Source organism: Anser cygnoides, chromosome 4 (genome assembly GCF_040182565.1).
Source record: "Anser cygnoides isolate HZ-2024a breed goose chromosome 4, Taihu_goose_T2T_genome, whole genome shotgun sequence".
NCBI lineage: Eukaryota > Metazoa > Chordata > Aves > Anseriformes > Anatidae > Anser > Anser cygnoides.
The window spans coordinates 51,240,600-51,261,634 of record NC_089876.1 but is presented as its reverse complement, the minus strand read 5'-3'; the positions used below and the strand labels follow the sequence as shown (position 1 = coordinate 51,261,634).

General features: G+C 37.3%; 1 long non-coding RNA gene across 1 annotated transcript in view; it reads left to right on the top strand.

Moving 5' to 3' along the window:
• The window catches only part of LOC106032308 (uncharacterized), a 98,754-nt gene that overhangs the window by 39,660 nt on the left and 38,059 nt on the right, over nucleotides 1-21,035 (top strand). Inside the window, exons 4-5 of the long non-coding RNA XR_010831162.1 lie at nucleotides 16,555-16,671; nucleotides 17,732-17,784. This is a non-coding gene — a long non-coding RNA (uncharacterized lncRNA). The remainder of the gene's footprint in view (nucleotides 1-16,554; nucleotides 16,672-17,731; nucleotides 17,785-21,035) is intronic.

The following is a 21,035-nucleotide window of genomic DNA, read 5'->3' as shown; positions in this document are numbered from 1 at the left end:
ACTGTCGCTGCACAAATTACTTATGTTAAAGATTCAGCTAATTAAAAGCCTTTCCCCTCCAATGTTTCTTCCTTATACTTTCTCATTTAGACTTTCTAGAAAGAACACTATGCAGGCTCATCACGTTGTGCTGCTTGCTGTGGGGCTGATACTGCAGTCATCCTGTTTATGGAGGAAGTTAGTTGCTAAATATGGCCTGTTTGTTGCAGAGCAGAGGGGGAGAGAGGTATTAAAATGCAAAAGTGGCTCTTCAGAGTGAGAAGACAAGCTGCAGCCTGGGCTTATTTCATGAGAGCTGGGAACTTGTGTCTCTGCTGAAGGACCCAAGGGTGTTCCCAGCTTGTGCAGCATCCCAGCTCCTTGTTTGGCAGGTAGGCTGCTCTAAGATGTCTGAGGGCTTCCATATAGCTACATGCAGGGGAAAGTCTACATATCTCAGCTAATCAAATAGGATTTTCACAGTCAACTGATCTACTAGCACTTTGCTGTGATTAAAAACAAAATATCTGTATATCTGGACTTTCCTTTAACCAGCACATATATACCAAGGAGTAGTGATAAAATTATTTCTTGCTTGTTTGTACAGGATTGTTACTGAGAGGGTTGTGTATATAGTGCATAGACAACAAATACATGTAAGAGGTAATTGAAAGAAGTCTGTATAAGCTCTTTCTTTCTTTTCCCTGTCTTTGCCATGCTGAACCTGTAAGATGAACCAAAGCCCTATTTTTTCCTCTGTGCCAGCTGAAGGAGCTTGTGCAAATACAAATGCCTTCCAAAAGTAATAGACACACACTGACATTGGCAAAAACATTCAGCAATTATTTCAACAATGCCAAATACTTAAGGCGTAGCCAAAGGTAAACATGTGTTGTATGTTGAGAATATGTCACAGTTCGATACTCTGTAGGTTTCAGTGAAATTAACATCTCATGTACTGCTGGAAAAATAAAAGGTATCATTAACATCAAAAAAAAAAAATAGTTAACCAATAAATAATACAGTAGTTATCAGCCATTTGTTCTCCATAATAAAAGCTAGGAGTAGTACATACGCATACCCGTAAATATATTGCCTGCACATATTCTACTATAAATAACGACAGTGATTATGTAAGTTGAATTTACCCAAGCAGATATATGTCCCCATGTGTGGAAGAACCATCCAGGTGAACAAAGATTTAACGGCATCTGATTCTGGTCCTATGACTGATATTAGAAATGAAGCGTATTGAAGCTTGGTCTTTTGCTTCAGTTTCACCAAGAATTCCAGATGGAGCCTGGCTCAGGGTTCCCAGCTCAAACTGCTGGAAGGTGCCTCTAGTCTGCATAAAACTGATAGTTTAATGAGAATCCTTCCTCCAGTTAAAAAGGAGGGGTACGCTTCTCAGCCACCCATGTAAGCAATGATGTATAGAAATAAAGGATTATATGTTAAGGATTGCTAATGCTTTCCAAGGCATTCCAACATTTGCTGTCAGATTTAAAAACAAAAGTGGTTATTAAGAGCAATATCTGCTAAGGGGTATGAAGTATGGGAGGATCTTTTATTTCTGCATTTAACATTTTTAAAGTGATTTTAGAGACCACTTTTCCAGTTAGAAGTTTATGGGTAAAACATACGCAGAATTAATCTGTGGTGCTTACACTGGAGCAGTTCCTTGGAACGCAGCTCAGTAGGGTCAGTGGATCACATTACATAATAATGCAGGGTATGAGTTGACAAGAAAAAACCAGCCCATGTTTTAGTTTCATGTGTCCATCATTACAGCTGTTTTCTTTGTAATTTTGGCTTTCCTTTGATTTTTCCTGACATTTTACTTATTTTGTTATTTTTCCTTAGTAAGCCACCTTTATTTGCTAAGATATTATGGTGTCTGATTGCTGCTTGAAAACTTTAGGTGTTAAATTATTAAAACATTATTAAGTGACTATAGTAGAAAATAGCATTATAGCTTTCACAGGTAGATTTGAAATTTCCTTTGAAGTGTCACTTTTCATATGCAAGATTTTGTTGTCTGACACACGCATATATGTGTGTATATTCTGTAAACTGGTCACAATATTTTTATCTCCACACAAAAAAAATATACTTGCTGGATCTTACACAAATTACAGAATAACCTCTCCTTGTTACAGAATGCTATTCTGGAGCATGGGCAGTATCTCAAGAACGGCTTGATTTATATTCCCATCACTTAATCTCTTAGCATTTTTTTAAATATTTTTTGATTTCCAGCTAAGAGGTCACTGTAAAAGCTTTTTCTTTTTCCTGTTAAAATTGTGCAAAGCTTGTATTTCATTGTGTAACAGAAGGTCAGTGTGGCTGAATAACAGCTGTACTTGAAGTTCTTGTGCTATAGTGTGCCATCATGAAAGACAAGCATCACTCTATGTATTTGGCTTTTTAAGGTATGTTTGAGTCAATAACAGCCTCATAGTCCAGCTGGAACTAGAGCACAGAGCAAAGAATAGAGAGAGAAGCATGTGCTGGGGAGGGAGGGGTCCTGCATTTTAATAAGCAGTTTCTAAAATAATTCCTCCATCTGTTTGTAGCCTTGAATAGCCACTTCTTCGTGTGTCAGGGAGCCACAGGCACAGCCTGCTTTGGAAGGGAGGGCGAGCTGGGAGCAGAGGGTGACAGCAAAGGAGGCTGTCTTGTGTGAATTCCCATATATTTTTCTGGTGGTTCATTACGGCAATAGAGAATGAGAGAGTAATCTAACTGCTGGTGTTTGTGAAGACTATATAAGAGAGATGTATTTAATGAGAGAGATGTATTTAAATTATTTTCTTATGACATTGTTTTCTCTTTTTTAGCCCTTTGGTTTTGCTGGCGATACTTTGTGCTACAAACACAATTTCAAACAAAACTTGTCATAGCAGAAATCATACACGCCTGAAAACAGGCAGTATTTCTGCTTGGGCATGTCACTAATTACTTAAAGACACCCCATCAACTAAGAAAGATGGGAGCTGGACATGTGATCTGCACAAGTGGTTTTTAGGGAAGAAAACATGGAAATTTTATCAGTCCTTGAGAGAGAACTTTATGGTTGTAATCTGGAAAATTCTGTTCATTATTGATGATATTTTATTAGCTCATAATGTTACAAATAACATGCTATTTTTCTTACTGCAACTTTAAATATATATATATTTTTTCCTTGAAGAAATACAGCTATTCTAATATTATCCTTTATTTTAATATGTCAAATATGTCAAAACTTGATGGACTAAGTCTGAACAGTGGTTAAAGACAGTTCATTTAAGTAGCTATGTACGCAAGTGAGGTAATTGTTATGAGATTAACCATGTATATATTAGGTATAGCTCTAGTGGACTGAAGATGGCTAAATATCGCATTGTTAGGGTGAAGCTGTTCCAGTGTAATTATTTTTATTTCTTTTCCAATTGCATTTTTTGCCAAGATTTTTTTTTCAATTTGTTGGATTGAGAGATTGGAGAGGCAATCATTTTTGTTTAACCAAACAGGTGATTTTTAGCTGATGTTAAAACTGAAAAAATGCAAGGATTTTTCTTTGAGGTATTTAACAAGATACTGTAGACATTTTTCCTGTGATATTTCTAATGTAGACAATGATTTATAGTAGTTAGCATTTGGTTAACAAAATATACTAATGTTGTGTGAAAATTATTTTGCAGACAACCAAGAGGCAGCCTTTTCAGGGTTGATACAATCTAACTACCTAATGGAGCGTAGTGACCGTTTAGGGAAAATACTGAAAAATCTTTGCTTCATTATCTGGAATATTTTTAGTGACTGAGGTAGAATAGTAACTTCTATCTATGAACCTGTTCTGCATATGTCACTCTATGCATATGACATCTATGAGGTGTCATATCACTCTGTGGTGCCTCTACTCCTGTTTGAAAAGTGTCTTGTAGTAGTTACAGATGTTTGTTATGGTTTTGTTAGCAGTATTGAGACCACGAAAAAAGAGGCATGAAGCTCTTTAGCAGAGAAAGATATACTTTCAAGTACAAAAAAAAAAAAATAAAATATAAAAATGCCCAAACTATAAAAAGATAATATTTCGTTTAAAAGTCTTTCAGAGTAATAAATCATGCATAAATCACTTTACTTTTGAAAAGAGTCTCAGGGGAATGCTTCCTATGAGAACTCCCTGAAGGAAAAAAGCTTTTTTTGTTTCCAGCTGGAAAATAGTACTTACAAAGTGCAGTGAATCTGTCTATTCCCTAGCCAGCAGTTGCCAACAGGGCAACATACTCTACAAGCAAATCAGGCTCAAGATTTCTCTCCAGTTAAGCTCTGCAAATTCAGCTGTACAACTGGATTTCTTAGTGAATCTTAGTGTTCTTTTTTCTCTTATTTGGTAATATATTTCTCATATGGCATCTCAGCTTGAACATTTCTCTAGAATGTAGTACCTCCACCAGTATTGGTAGTGATGTAATATAGCCATAAAGGATAGGGAGCTGCAAAATAAATTCATAATTCTGGTTCCAAAGAACCAGAATACTTTTAGGGGACAAACTGTTCAAATAAACATCCTAGCTTTATCACTAGAGGGATTTTTCCGTATTAACAATAGCTTTGCTTTCCGGTGATATTCATATGTTGTGTAAACTTTTTTCTGTAAGAGGCTTTTGTCGTCATTGTCTTTTTTATTATTATTTTTTTTTCCTCCCCAGTGGCTCTCTAGAATTACTGCATCTCCCTACATTCCTACCTAATGCTTGGCTATCAGAAAAGTTGTTCACAACTGATGAACTGTGAACTGATGTTCACAACTTTTACTCTGTTGACTAGCCTAGGGGGTTATTTCTGAGAAGTCATTTGTTGTGTCCTTTGTTAATGAGCAATAGCAGGACAACTACAGTATTAATTGAATAGTCTATGTTTAAGAACAGTTTGATGTTTGGAAACCCCAGGCAGATGATGATAAAGAGAAGGAACAAGGACATGGTAATGACTCAGTAAATACTTGGAAAATTGGAAAGTATGAATATCTATCTCGATCTCATCTGAGAGTGCTTTTCTACTTCAAAATACAGCATGTACTCTTATATTTTCAGCATCCTATTAAACTCCCAATAATTCTGTTTGAGAGCGAACACAAGCACTGGATCTTGAGTGCTTTGCAAAGTGATTGTTTCGGCCCAACTCAGCTTTGGGGTATTCCTGCTAGCTCTCTCTAGGATGAGCTCCTCAAAATAAGACTCCACCAGGTTCCTGTTTTGTCTTCTGCAGTCTCTCTCTCTTGTCCATTCATGCATTGTTCTCTTAAACCTCTTCCATGTACTTTCATGTCAAATTCCTGGGCATATGGCTCACTTAACGGCATATGGCAACTTTCTTGTCGTAAAAAGACCACTCAAAGTTGTGATGTGGCTCACTTCATGAGACTTCACAATGATCCCCCTTCCTATCACATATCCTATCACACAAACAGTTGCCTCTTAGGGCCAAAGTAGCATCACATGCAGCTCAGAGGTCCCCTAGGCCTTTTATCCACTTGCCCTCAAGTCCAGTCATTGATCCTTGGGTCAGATGCTCTTTAACAAATGCGTGGTAGCAATGGTGTTGGAATGGCTAATGGCTTGTCTTGTAGATACAATTTGTCCAGCTGCACAGATTTCTTAGGAGAACATAAAGGCTAAAAGGCTCCATAACTTAAACTTTAAGCTGATGACTGGAGTAAATAAAGCACACATTGCAGATCTTTTTTGATTGTTGAGTCATAAGTAATCATCATTACTTGCCATGCTGGTAGCTTCATCATCAGTTATTTAATTATGAAATATGAACGACCACTTCCATCAGTCCAGAAGAATGTATGAGTCTGCTTTGTAAATATAGTTACTTCTGTTATCAGGTGTAAACATTACCGCTTTGTAGGTCTGAACATCAAATACTAGATATCCTAGGAAGTACTACTTGTTTTTATTCTGTACCTTTTATTAATCATAGAAAAATATTAAAGGATAACATGCATCCTATCCAGTATAAAAGACTAGTATTTAGTATTCCATGTTAAAATAAATATTTCATTTTCTTATACCACAAAAAATAATGAAAATAGTGTGACATTCATGTAAAGCTTTTCTGTCTGTGGGATTCCCAAAGGACCTTAGTTTGCAATCAGAAGTATGTTGAAGTATGCTTACTTTAGGGGTGAAGTGTCCTCTGACAGCATAAGCTACAGCAGAGAAACTGAACACAATATATGACAAGAAATGAAGCCTATCCATCCAACTAGGGCTACAAAGCCAGGCAATTACCCAACTAGGTTTTGACTGAGGTCACTGGTCACAGTAACTCTACAGTCTTGAAAGAGTAATGATTGGTGATAAAGCAAATTAGATTTTGTGACTATCAAAAATACACTCAAATATAATTTTACTTGCAGTATAGATTTGAACTCAGTGTTTCCTTGGAGACCTTATAGTCATCATATTTAAGGTCAAAACACCTAAGCATATGGAAAATAATCTGTCTCATTGCTGCAACAGGATGTAAACATTTTGCCAATTACATGTTCCTGGAAAGGATGAAAAGATTGTAATTAAAGAGAAAAATAAGCTCTTGATTGCCTCTCAAAGCACTAAGAGGAAAAAATGCCTCCTGAAAGCATTTAAAGGCTAAGCGTTAATGTGTTAAGGGACCATTCATTTTTAATTAGGTTTATAACACATGGGATGCTGTGTATCAGACATCACCGATTCCTAAATGCTAATAATTAGAGTTTTTATTTATAGAGGACATAGTAAGGAAGAGACAGCTTAGTCTGAACCTAGGGTCTGGCTTTTGCTTTCTCAATTAATGGTTGCATCCAGATTAGATGTCTTCCATTTACTAATCAATATAATAATCTGTATTCCAAATACAATAGCTAGCTTTCAGAATTACATTTCCACATTCTCAAACTGCCTCTGCTTACTCTGAGGACATATGTAATTGCTAAATAGAATGGTATTTAGAATTTGTTTATCACATTGCCCCCCAGCTGCTATTGTTTGGAAATAGTTGCATGAGATATTAATGCAATACTTGTATAATACTCAAATCAGAACATTTTTGGCAAACATTTAATGGCACACAGATGTAGCATTATCTGTTAATCCATTATGAGGTTATACCCATTGACTCTTATCTAAATAAATTTTCCCTGATTTATTTTGCTAATGCAATTTTTATAGGGAATCAACATAGTTCCTTACTCTAAGCTACCGTCTGGGAACAAATAATTACTGAGAAAGGCTTGTCTCAGGGATGATAGATAAAAACCATTAAGCCTGCTAATAAGAAAAGTACAAAGAAATCAAGGTGTGTTTCTGCAACTGGAGAACAGGGGAGCACAGGTCAGTTTAAGAGAATGGGATGGGTATGGGTCCAGGTAGATGGGGGATGTGCTACATCCTTGGCATAATCAAAATCAGCCATATCAGAAGGAAAGCCAATGCACCTAGCTAACTAGCCTTGAAGACAAGATGGAGGTAGAAGCAGCAGATGTGTGTTGTGATGGTAAAGGAGAATTCTCCTGCCCCTTATCCTGATGTAAATCAGAGTGGCTGAAGTTAGCAGATTTGAAACCCTTCCAAACATAGTATAAGAAGAGAATCTGACCTAAATATTTTGTCTCTTCAATACTAAAAAAAAAAGACCTTGCTATGTTGAAAGCAAAAGTTTAGACTCTATCTGCATCCTTGTCCTGCCTGCTTAGCTTTGTCCCAGCGGTTGTTGTCTGCCACGATCCAATTTTCAGAACAACCACTTGCATTTACAGAGGGCATGCAGCAGCATGTTGATTTGGGGAAATTTGAGAATTTGGAGAATTCTGCTAACCCTGATATCTGTCTAAGTCAATCTTGCTTTATGCAGGAGTGTGGCCAGCAAGTTCACAGTCAGAAATAATTGTTTCAAAGTTTTCTTCTCTTTCTGGTGTTGATTGTTTTGTATGAAACCTTGTTTATTAAGCTCCTTGTTCTGAAATAAGATCAGAGAAGTTATGCATCTCTCTGGTACCAAGCTTATATACTCATTCTGTAAATAAAAATAAGATGTATTTTAAGCATTATTCCAGTCTTGCTAACACCAGACAGATGTGAAATATTTCAAAATGGGAACAGTACTAAAAAGAGGTTTTTCTCAAATGCTGCACATAGGACCAACCTGTAATTCCTGATAAATCCTGGTGATAGAAGTTATCACTGGGAGATGTGTGATATCAGACTTTCACAATCATAACTTAAACATTTTGAAGTTTATTCATATTCTAATTATTAGTAAAATAACCGCATATAATAATTTCCTTTGAAAACCACCAATACCTGTATGAGTTTCTCTAATATTTTTTAATACTCATCTTATGTACAAGAGTACTGCTTAACTATCACCTTAAATGAATGAATGGGATGAAGTTTTCTCTCCAGAGGTCAAAACAATCATGCTTTGTGAGAAATGCTCTGTGATTTTTTGGTACCAAAATCTTCTGAAAGACCTGGCTGATGTATGTATTGGATAATGACAAAGATTTCTCATTTAATGTCAATGAAAAATCTATACAATTATTTCTTCAAGAACACAGCCATGGAATTTTAAATTATCTAAGCCACTCGTGTATGATCATTGATGTGCTTTAAAACTGTATTTTTATACCTCTGGTGGATTCTTTTATTTCCCAGTTACAAGGATATTGTCTCCATTTCTCTTTATAATTCAGTTTGATCTCATATCTTAGAACAATCATATGTACGTGTCATCCAAACATAGCCATTGAAATAGCATCCGGATAATTTCAAAATATAAATACCAACATTTCCATGTAAACAGTAAATTAAAAATATATACCATTAATCAATACCATATAATAACTAGCTAGCTAAGCAAGCTTTTTCTTGCTTTATAAAATATCCTTGGCTTAACAGTGATCATCTAGTAACAGTAAAGCATAAGATGGATGATTCTTTCCTGGAGTGACAAGCCGTTAAATTTAATACAGTAGCTTTGGATTTCTTAAATAAACAATATATTTTGATGAGCAGATTTTAAAAGCAAACTAGTGATAATTTCATGTTTATTTAATTTAGTTCATCAATATTCAAATAAAGTACACTATACTAAACGTTTTTATAGAGGATCTCCCAACAGAGTTCACAGTTGTTTATTTAGCATTTTTTTAATCTCTCTCAGTATACGTAATCGTTCCTTTTTTTCTAACTGATTTATGTAGAAAAGTTTGAGGCCCAAGCAGAGCTCTCAGAAACCGAGTTAACTGAATTCCTCCAGATTTACAAGGATATGAACTAAGAATTAGCCTATTCTCTCTTAATAGTGAAGGGGAAACTTTTTCTTAATTTGCCAAATTTACCACCACTGACAAGGTGCGAAAGATGTCTTGTTTAGTGGCTATCTAAGTGTCCAAAAATCTCAAAACCATGGTTTCTCAGAAGGTCGGTGATATAAAACATTAACTGAATGCTTTATAGCAGATGGTGTGAAGGTGAACCTTAACAAAAGGAAGGTAAAATTATAATATGTACTGTGCCACGTCTAGAATTTTCACTTAGGTGAAATTCACAACAATTGGATTATGACTTTTTTCCCTCTTGTTGTCATAGGAGAAAAATGTGAACTGTTCTACTGATGTCTTCTTGATGCAATGGTGCATTTATTGTCCTTCTGTTCCATCTGTCTTGCAAACAAGCTGGAGCTGCCAGACTAAGTATTCCTCTTTGTCTGTCTGTCTCTACAAGTACCAAAGATATGGTTGATGCAGACACTAAAACCATTCTAATCAAACCATCAGCAGTTCAAACATAAGGCAGCAAAAGCTAAAATGCTCATTGCAACAGGCAGAGGGACCTGTCAAGAATATTTTGGTTATGCAGAGGAGAAGGCGGCTCATGTACCTGAGCAGTGTGCTCATGCTATTGCTCCTGATGTTGCCAGCACTGCAGCTCTCAACAGCTGCTACAATACATCAAATTCCTTTGCACTTGATGCCACGTCATACTGTCTGACAGCAGGCTCGCACTGGATCTTTGCAGTCCAAAATGAGCAAAATCAATCTCTATTCCCAAACAGCCAAAATCACTAGAGCAGAAACCGATTAAATTCTGCATGGTGCTCTGTGATGTGGCTGGAGTCTTGAGAGACTCAGGGGATAGAAATTAGACGTATGTTTGCAATATGACAGCGTGCTCCCACGCTGCTGACCCAGTTCCTCCTGGCAGCACTTCAACTAAAGCTATACTTACTTAAAGGCCCAGGAATTTGGAGATGCACTTGCTCTATGTACCTACGTACCTATGGCTCTGAGCCAGGATGGCTGCGGCACTGGGGCTCTGGGGGCGAACACAGATTGTGCACTTGAAGAAGGATGCCTGCATTATTGCTGGGGCAGAAATTTTTAAGGTGACCTGTATTATCCTCTCTTGCACTGTTTACAAGTGGTAGGTATTGTGCGAACTTTTGCCTTTTTTGTTTTGTTTGAAGCTGTAAAGATACCCTTCAACAGCTGCTTTTCCTTACAGGATATGGTTAAGCACATAAGCATAAGTGTTTTTTTTTTTTTTTCTGCAAGTCAAAACTTCAGTAGTGGATAAGGACAAATCTGTAAATGCTGGTTCACTATGGCTGACATGGTTTACAGAAATATCTTCGGTTTGACAAAATAGTTTTGTTTTTAAAGGCATTCAATTCTGAGGACAACCTGTCTGCTGTCTTTTGAGGATTTTTGTTTTTCTTGTTTAGTGCTTTCACCCTTTCACTTTTTTTTTCTTCTCTTGGAGAACTGCACAAGAGCCCTACGAGTGGATAGCTTTGCTGCACGGGCTGAGCATGTCTCCTGAAATACTAGGATGACTGTTGTCACTATATCTTTTTGTTCTGGGAACATTATGTCCCCAGTCTCAGCTGCTTCAGCCTGCTGTAGCTGTTCAGACAGATCTTTCCAGGCACCTCTGTAAAGTCTCTCCTTTAAAACTATCCTGCTGCTGCATATTCCTAGGCACCTCTGAGGGACTGAGATCGCAGCTCCAGGGCGAGTGCTTCTGCTGACATAACCACTGTCACAGCAGCCATCTGCTACCCAAAATGTCCCCTCCCCTCCCCTCCCCTCCCCTCCCCGCAGTAATGTTTCATTATTCTTTCTATTTCTTTTCTCAGTTCCATGTCCCTGGGACATATTTCTGTAGGTCGGTTTATACATTTCCTTATACAGACAGCATCATTAAATATCTTTTTTACTGTATGGTTCCTCTGAGGTACATTTATACCTTGTCCCAGTGTCTAGAGGCAACCAAGTTAATAATGATTTCATTATTACTGTGCTATATCTGTACAAAATAGTCTGTTAACTTTTCTTCTAGGTCTGATACTTTCATCAAAAAGGAACTGATTTTTTTTATTATGTTTTTGCTCATCAACGTTTTCATTTTTTTTAGGGCTGCTTGAGAGTCTCTGACCATGATCATCTTCCACAGTCATTATTTTTGAATAGCATGGTATTTTACAACTAGAGATGGGGGAAAAAAGAGAAAGAAAAAATTGTATGTTTCTTGTGAAATACTTGACAACAAAACAATACAATCAAATACAGGGAAAAGTGTAGTTGTGCATACCTGGACATCATCTGTATTTTTCTTGTCTGTACCCTTAGCTCTACCCCAATAGAAGACTATTAGCCAACATGTTTTCCTTATTATTACTATTTTTTAACTGTGGGAAATAGCTTTATTTTAGAGAATTACTTAATTATGTACAAAAATTATACTTTTTCCTACAGTATAGAAGTTTATTCTTTTGTTGCTCTGAGTTGTGATTCCTGGAACAATCTGTATATACATATTTCTGTGTAGATTTCCTTATGTTCCTACATTATAGCATGTACTCGATAAGCTGTTTGGGGAATGAGTCTGAGAAAGTTTTAAGAAAGACTGGGAATGTGCCTTCTGCGTGCAAGGCAGAGCAGGGGGTGGAAAGGGGAAAGGAGACATCTGCTGAGCAGTAAATAAGTGATGCATCCCTATCCCGTACAGCAGCAATAACAAACGAGAGTTTCTCAGTGGCAGTTTTCACCAGGCAGCTCAGCTGGTTCAGGCCAAGCTATCTGTGGCGTGTTGCCTGTGGTTTTCTCTTGCAGAGCTACAAGCCTATAAATTTGGGAATTCTGCCTTTTGGATATGCTTGTGTCTTATGGGTGGTGCTGGGGGCAACTGGGAGCAGTGGAACCTCTGCTGCTGCACAGCCCCCGCAGCTGGGCTCTGGCTGGGCTTTGCTCCTCGGGGCTCTATGAAATGCATGTGGTGATCAAGCCAGTCCTCTGCAGCTGTTGAAAATTTAAGATTTTCACAGAGCTTGGGGCAGAAGTAGTCTCCAGCACAAAGGAGCAGTTGCTCCTTCCTGTTCAAGAAAACTACAGTAAAATAGTTTTCTGCTGTCCCACATCCCCAATTTCTATTCCTCTTTCTGTAGAAATTTAAGAACATCCTAGTTTTTTTCTTAACCTTTGTGTAAAAGCAATTTTTAATGTTATAAAATTAAGTATTGACCAACAAATTAATCTCATCAGCCAAGCACATCTCTCACAGATGCAATTAAAAAAAAAAAAAGAAAAAAAAAAGAAATACCTCTATGTATACTTCTGCTTAGCCATGATTTGTCAAAGCAATGTGTTATCAAAGCAATGATGATCTCTGTTTTGGGGGTGCGGTAAAAAATTGAAGAATTATAGAGCAGGACACCTGGCTTAAAACAGTAAGTGATTTTCCTTGTATTCCCTTCAGCTCACGTTGTAATCTGTCCCACCAAGCTTTGATAAACTCTGTTCAAACCAGTTACTTCCATCCCTGATCAGGAGAGGGAAGCAGCTTGCAGAGGTGCCTTTCTGACTCTGCTGTTTCTTATCAGCTCTCACATGCAGCTGCTGAAGACAATTTGACCAATTTTTGGATATTCAGCTTTAGGGGAGACACTATTATTTAAAGTTATTTTAAAGCATGTTTTCTGTGCTCAGAACAGATATTTTTGAATCCTTTCATTCACTTTTTCTATTTTCTTTCATGCTGTTTTAAAGCAGATGTGCTCCTCACGTTCGTAGTAGCTGTTTCACAAAAATAAGTGTTATAAATTTATCTTACCATCTCACAGTACTTGTGCTGGTGGCCAAGGCTTCCCTGGGGTGGTGGACCTTCAGCTTTTAAAATTTCACATGGCTTCTACTTTGGTTACTAGGCTGTCGAAGGAACACTGTTCAAAAGCTACCGAAATCAGAAGCCAGTCATTTAGAGAGTGATTTAGAGAATGCAATTTATGACCATCTGCTTTTATATTTGAATCCATTGAAAGACAACATGTGGTGTACATGCAAAGTTATACAAATGACTTTTCATGGCAAAGGTATCGTGGGCTGAGGAACAATAGAGGGACTTAGAAAAGCACATTATTGTTATTGTTACTTGGATCCCTATGAGTGGCTCAGTGATGCTTTACATTCTTTCAATGATCATCTCAATGTATAGGTGGTAGGAGGTTGATTTTATCTTTGTTGAACCACATTTTTCTTACGTTTGTATGTACCTAAGAGAATTCACTATAAAACAAATACTCTATATAACTGTAAAGAAGGGAAACATTCCGGAACCTAATGTGAATAGATTAAAACAATTTACTTTTAGGTGTTATGGGAGAATTTGAATAATTATTCAATTTCTTTGTTCTTATGCTAATGGAAAAACAAAAAGGTTAAATTGAAATATTTGCCTATATCTGGCTTTACATATAACAGATGCAGATATACAGTGCATTTGCAGAGACTTATTATACTGGGATGTATATCACTGAAAACATACTGTATAATGCATGTGTTAGGGATTGAACAGGCACAGAGATCTCAAAGAGAAACTGCTGCATCAAAGGGAACACAACAAAGTTTTTGTGTTCCGATGCTTTTCAGTATCCTTTCAAGATGGGTATTGCCCTTTGATCATTTCTAAAAGGAGAGTTAAGAGAATTGTATTTCTCAGCAGATGAGTTTCAAGGTGAACTGAAAAGAGGAGGAAGCTGTGAAATGGCACACAGGGCTTGTCACTGTTTTCTCCGAAGCACTCTTCCACAGATGCGTTTTTAATCCTACTTTCAGAGTGGGTAAATATATTATTTCAAGGTATTGTTAACCTTGAGAAACTGAAAGACAGTGAAGCAAAGTATTTACTAAGAACAAGCTAATTACATGACTTATGGCATTTTCCATCACTGCATCAAATCCAGATTGAGTTGCCAGTGACAACATCTAGCCTAAAAGATTTGTTCTTTTTTCTTCTCTGCTGAGAGGTGTTAGGTAGCTATTATATGGTTCTGTGGAAAAGTCTCAAAATTGAAAAATGGAACCAGAAAGTACTGCTGGATTTTCACTTCAGTGTTTCTACTCCTTTATTTTCATCATTTCTTCTGAAGGAAGAAAGCACATATCTGTCAGGGTTTGCTGAATGAAAAATAAATTAGTTGCTAACACTCTCTCAGTGGCTTATTCCTTTGTGAGTTGGTATACATATGTTTACATATGTTTAGTTTATGAACATGCATTCTCTTAAGGAATATGCAAAGTATTATGTCTGCCTTTTTTTGTTGTTCCCTTGCTGCTTTTTTTTTTTCAGGATCCTTAAAATGAAATGAAGTTTTTTTTTTTACTTTTGTTTCCCACTTTGATATAATCTTTCTTATAAGAGGTTTAATAGGAGCTGAAATTTACTTTTCAAGAAGGCTATCACTAAAAAGGGAAAGCGTTCTGTTAACAGAGAAGCAGGCAAAAAAAATTTTTGTGCATTTTTACAGTTATGTCTTGTTATTTCTGCAAAAAAAAGATTGAAAAAACTCATTCTATAATTCTAGTCTTCTTTTGCATTTTGGATTTGTAGCTGAGGCATCCTCACAGAAAACATTGTGCTTTCTGCTCTTTTTTATGTTATCACTCCTTATGACTCCTTAAGGTAAATAAACCTTAATAAATCTGATAAGAAAAGGACGATAGGCTTCACATAAATAGTCCTTGAGCAGATCACCATCCAGACATGTTCATCTTGAGCAGCAGCTTTGTTCAACACGTTTGTTTCACTGACTTGCAAGATTTGTTTCTTACTGAACTATACTCCCTGCGATTGTACTCTGGTTGTGCAGCAGTGAGATGGGAAGGGTGGAAGCATTAGGAAGCCGTCACTGACATGTTCTAGCATCTTTGAGCTGCCCAACTATTATTCAGTAGGCAAGACTATTGTGCTTAGCTATTGAACTGAACTTCCTGTTCGGCTTGCTGTTGAGCTGAACTGACATTTAAGTTCAAAGAATTTGTTCTGACTGAAGCGTAGGAGAGCAGGTGAACCTAAGTACTTTTGCAAGGAATTTCATTTACATCTGAACTTTTGTCTGTGTGCATTATTAACTCCCAAGGAACATGCATATGTATCATATTTGAACACAGGCAAACATACAAGGTTATTTTCATAATTTCTAGATGGAAAGATGAGACCAAATACGTAGGTTGATATAGATATGCACACAGCACACAAATGTCCCTAAAAATTGGAAACTAAATATTGATTTTTTTATTTCATTTCGTATCCCTAGTGTTCATTTCATATCCCTGTATGTTTTCCAGTATCTCTTTTGGGTGATTAACTGCCATCAAGTGACAGTTGATGATATGTTGGGTTTTGATGATATACATGGTTTTGGTAGCAGGGGGGCTGCAGGGGTGGACTCTGCGAGGCAGGTGCCCTGTGTCAGATCAGAGGAGCTCCAGCTGGCCCGAAAAGGGACCCACTGCGGGCCAGAGCCGAGACAGTGAGCAACATTGGTTGGGCCTCTGGGAGAGCAGAGTTAAGGAAGGGAAAAAACCTGCTGTGCAACAGCAGCTGGGGGAGAGGGGTGAGAACCAGCCGTGCAGCCCCCAAGGTCAGTGCAGCAGGAGGGCAGGAGGTGCTCCGGGCACACAGCAGCAGTTCCCCTGCGGCCTGTGGAAAGGCCCCTGGTGGAGCAGGCTGTCCCCCTGCAGCCCATGGGTCCCACATGGAGCAGATCTCCATGCTGCAGCCCGTGGAGGAGCCCCCGGTGGAGCAGGGCAGAGAATGACTGTGAAGGAGCAGCGGGCGAAGAAGCCTCAGGGAATGACCTGAGCCCCCATTCCCCTGCGGTGCTTGTGACGAGGAGCTGAAAGAGGGTGGATGGGGGGAAGGTATTTTTAGTTTGTTTTTAGTTTGTCACTGCTCTAACTTGTTACTAATCGTTAATAAATTACATTAATCTCCCTACACTGAGTCTGTTTTGCCCATGATGATAATTGTTGTGTGATGTCCCTGTCCTTATCTCAGCCCTTGAGTCCTTTCCATGGTATTTTCTCCTCCTTTCCCTTTGAAGAGGGGGAGGTGAGAGAGTGATTGTGGTGGAGTTCAGCTGCCCAGCTGGGTGAAACCACCACAGATGCACACAGGGCAAGTGAAGCTTTAGGAATGTATTTCTTTGTGATTGTATGTGTGCTGGTTTTGACAGTCTTTTTCAAAACTGTATTTGCAGGACATTCCTGACAGAGCTGCTTTCATTTGAGCATTCTTGCCTGAAGCACTTCCAAGCATCCTCGGACTCATTCAAAACACTGGCGTCTTTTCTCTTGCTGGAACCTAGCACGAAAATGTGTGTCAAAGGATGCTCCCACCATAATCTCTCCTTTGTGTTCTGTACAGAATAAAAGACTATAAATTGGTTTGGTTCATTAAGCTTAGGTTGCAGTCCTGGTTATCTACCAGACAGAGTGGAAATATAATTAGTACAGACACAAATCATGATTGTTGATTCTGTTGGCAGTAAAATATTACTCATAATGCTCATTTATTATAATTACTATTACTAACCATATTGATTCCCGGCATGCTTAAGGAACAACGACAGTCAATATTGTGTAAGGTGCCATACAAAAAGTCATTGCAGAGGCTCTGAATAGCACTGCAAACATACTGCTGTTAAACAAGCCCACTGTTGTTTACAGCACAAATGACTTTGTGGCTTATTTTTCTTAGAGATGGGATTAGCAGTAGTGTTTATGTGCAATTTTTCTGGAGAAGCTGCTGCTGTTTGTCATTAATACTTCTGTCTCTTCACATATAGTGTGACAAGAGTGTGCTGGCAATTTTGCTAATTTACTCTGATTAGCTGTGGGAATTGCATGAGGTTTATTAGCACATTTTTTTTCTTCCCCATTTCCTTCACTTTCACTCACATGCTTGAATCTTCCAAAAAGTATTTAAAAAACACAAAAATAAATGCATCTCAGCTGATCTTAATCAAACTGGCTTGTGAACGTGTGTCACAATTAAGCAAAACAGTTAACGATTTGACAGACAGATGAAAACCATGCAGAATGTGGGCAGGAGTTGCTCACATGTATGGAACGTATAAAGATATGGATATATCTTGAATTATTTAGATGGGTCCACACTTGGTTTCTATGCAACTCATATGTGCTTAAATATAGATACAACATAAGAATCTCTATCCCCTCTAATATTGCAAAACAAATAGCTGAAATAGTTTATACAAAGCTGTTTAGTTTGATCTGATTTTTGTTTTATATTTTTTTCATGAAAGTCGACTGATTGTGCTTAAAGAACTGATTCAGGGAAAAAAAAAGTTAATTACTTTTTTTAAAAAAAGTTACTTTATTGTTAAAGGTGTTTCTTATTTTTTCTACTTGTAGATCCCATGGATTTAGAGACAAATCTGAGAAGACATTGCTTTAATTCCTCTCAGGTTAGTTGGATTTTTTGGATGTTATCTTGAAAAGTTGATCATGTAAATTTTAAAACTCAATATAGACACTGTAAAATAAAGTCATTGTTCAGAGGAGAGCTAGAGAGTGATGTACTCTTGATGAGCTATATGGCACATGCGTATGGAATTTAGTGTTCAGTTTCTTTTGAAAAATGTGGTTCTTAGAATAAATTGCTGTGGAGGCACTGCCTCTTGTTTCAGCAGTAGTGAGGAAATATTGGCATGAAGGAAAAAGACACAAAACAATCAGAGGGCTGGAGCGCCTCTCCTATGAAGGCAGGCTGAAGGATTTGGGGTTGTTCAGCCCGGAGAAGGGAAGGCTTTGGGGAGACCTTATAGCGGCCTTCCATTACCTAAAAGGGGTTTACAGGAAAGCTGTGAAGGGACTCTTTGTCAGGGATTGCAGTGATAGGACAGGGACTAGTGACTTGAAATAAAAAGAGGTGAGATTTAGATTAGATGTTAGGAGGAAATTCTTCTCTCAGAGGGTGGCGAGGCACTGAAACAAGTTGCCCAAAGAAGCTGTGGATGCCACATCACTGGAGGTGTTCGAAGTCAAGTTGGATGGGACCCTGGCAACCTGGTCTAGTGGGAATTGTCATTATCCAAGGCAGGGGGATTGGAATTAGATGATCTTTAAGGTCCCTTCCAAACCCAAATTGCAAACCTCTTGTTCATTGTTATATGTGTTTTACCAATCTATACTTGAAATGTTTTAATAGTGTGTGGTGTAGCACCAAGGGAGAAAATGTATTTCATAGCATTGCAGATCCTAACTGTGACAAGAGAGCAAAAGCTCACAAATGTGTTGTTAAGGTGTGCAGTAGTGACAGCAAAATATTCAGTGACATCTGTTGTAAAGAATTGTTTTTTCTAACCTTTGAAATGAAAGTATAGTCACGACTGTAAGAAACTGAACCAAAAGAGCACTTGCTGGCTAAGACCAGGATATTCACAGTTTTCATATATTTTGTTTTTTATCTTCTGAGTTATTTTCTCTTCGCTGTCATCTATCTATCATTTTTCCCCTAGGGATATTGTATTATGAAAATATTTGTAATTATTCTTATCTTTATTTTTTTCTTGCAATTTATTTCCCTGATAATTGTGCATGTGAAGTACAGATTGCTTCTTGACAATGTTTTCTTCTGAAAGCATTCTCCATTATTTGTGAATATTTTAGTTATTCTACAATGACGTGCTGCCAAACTGAACCTCTTCTTCAAGTTAGAATATTGTATCAGTACTTTTTTTTCCTGGTTTGATTCAAAATCTCTAAACTAATTTTTGTTTCCAGATTAACGAGGAGGCTTGACTGTCAGCCCTGAAGCGTCTTCTGGGACGTACTCTAGGCTCATCACTTTGTTTTTGTTTTATAGCAAGATGACAGTGATGAAGTCAATAAGTCAATTATGTCTGTGACCTACAGTTCCTATGAATTCGAGGAGGATGATGTCTTAGTACAGAACTGACAATAAATCTTACATTGTCTTCAACACATTACAGACCGTTTCATGGAGGTCAAGCATTTTTTTATTTTATTCAAAAGCACAAATTGTGTCAAATGAAAGATTTGTGTCCAACAAAACATTTTGTGAATTCATGTCACCAGTGAAATATTGTTTTGAGACTAAATGTCAGCTTAGTGATCTTGATTTTTTTTAATATGTTTCTAAAGGGCCAAACCATCCATACTAGTTCTTTTTTTTCTTTTTTTTTTTTCCTTCAGAACACTGCCAAACCCCAGAACCATGTTATTTGTCTAGTTTTGGTTTTGAATGATGAGGCTTCTTTTTTATTATCTCCTTTTCATCGGGTTTATCTTTAGTCTCTTTTTTTGTCCATTTTACAACAGTGTTTTATCTGGAAATCCACATAGTAGGTCTGAACTAAGTAATTTCTGCACACTGTGTAGGCACATTCTTACCCAAAATGCCTTTAATTCAGCTGATAATCTTGTGTATGAAAGCCTGTTTTTAAGGTTTCCTTTTATTTATTTATTTATTTATTTAAGTTACTGCAAGATATATTTAAGAGTTAAATTTACGATTGTCCAGGTAGCTAAAGGAAACATTAGACCTTTTTGTCTAATGGTCAGATGAAATCCTTCATGAAAAAGCTGATGTTTGATGAGATACTATGCTTATGGAGAGAAAATATATGTTAAAAATTTTCTATAGTTTGGAAGAGCTAAAGGGTCGTTGTGTTTCATTATTGTGTTTTTCTTGGATACGTGACAAAGATAAATTTCTAAGAATACGTACTTCCAGCTACTTTTTCTCTTCTTTCCTTTCAAATTTACTAGCAATTAGTGTTCCATGCATTATTCAAGAGTGAAGACTTATTTTTTTTTTTTTTTTTACCTTTGTCACAGAAGCATCTCTTAGCCTGTATAGGCTATAGAACATTTTCTGGACTTTTTTTTTCTAGAATCACTACTGTGAGTCACCTTTAAAGAGAATTATGTAGTAAAATGTGACTCCTGAATTTTGTGTGACTTCTGTCTGAACCCATGAACATCATTTATGCTTCCTTTCTGTTTCAGTCAGAAATTCTGTCTAGGAAAACTTCAGCTTTTTACCTAGGATTTCCTGAGCTCTTGAACAAGCTACGACTGAGCTGCTGGACAAATGGCTATTTGATATGTGCAGAGCACTTTTTGATGCAGGCAAGGAGTTAGACTGATGCATTTCTAATCTACTCTGTCTATATTAGGCAGCTGATGTGTGCAAGTGTGGTAAATCAGACAAATAACATTGAATTTATTGTGTAGGAGCAGTGAGTCATCAGACTCACTCTGCAAAGCTATGAATTAAAGAGCAAATAACTATGGTTATTTTCATGGATGCAGGCAAAGAAAATCTGAGGGAAAATAATGTGTGAATATTGATGATTTTATTATATTTTTCTTTTATTATACAGAGGTGCACAAGATTGTATGTACGTGTGCTGAGTATTTTTTTCAGGAAGAGTAGGTAGAACTTCAATTTGAAAAGATGCAGAAAGATTACCAGCAAACCATATGGTTTGCACGGAATTCACAATCAAAACCACCATGTAGTTCTTCAACTGCTGCCACTGGATACCTACTTGAGGTGATATGGAGCAACTTGTTCGTTTTTCTAAGCTATCAAAGGATTGCCATTTCCTTAAATTTATTTTCAGGTATGCATCTCATTCAACTGCACTAGTGCTCCCTGCACAATGCAGCAGTGTTACTCAGTAACTGC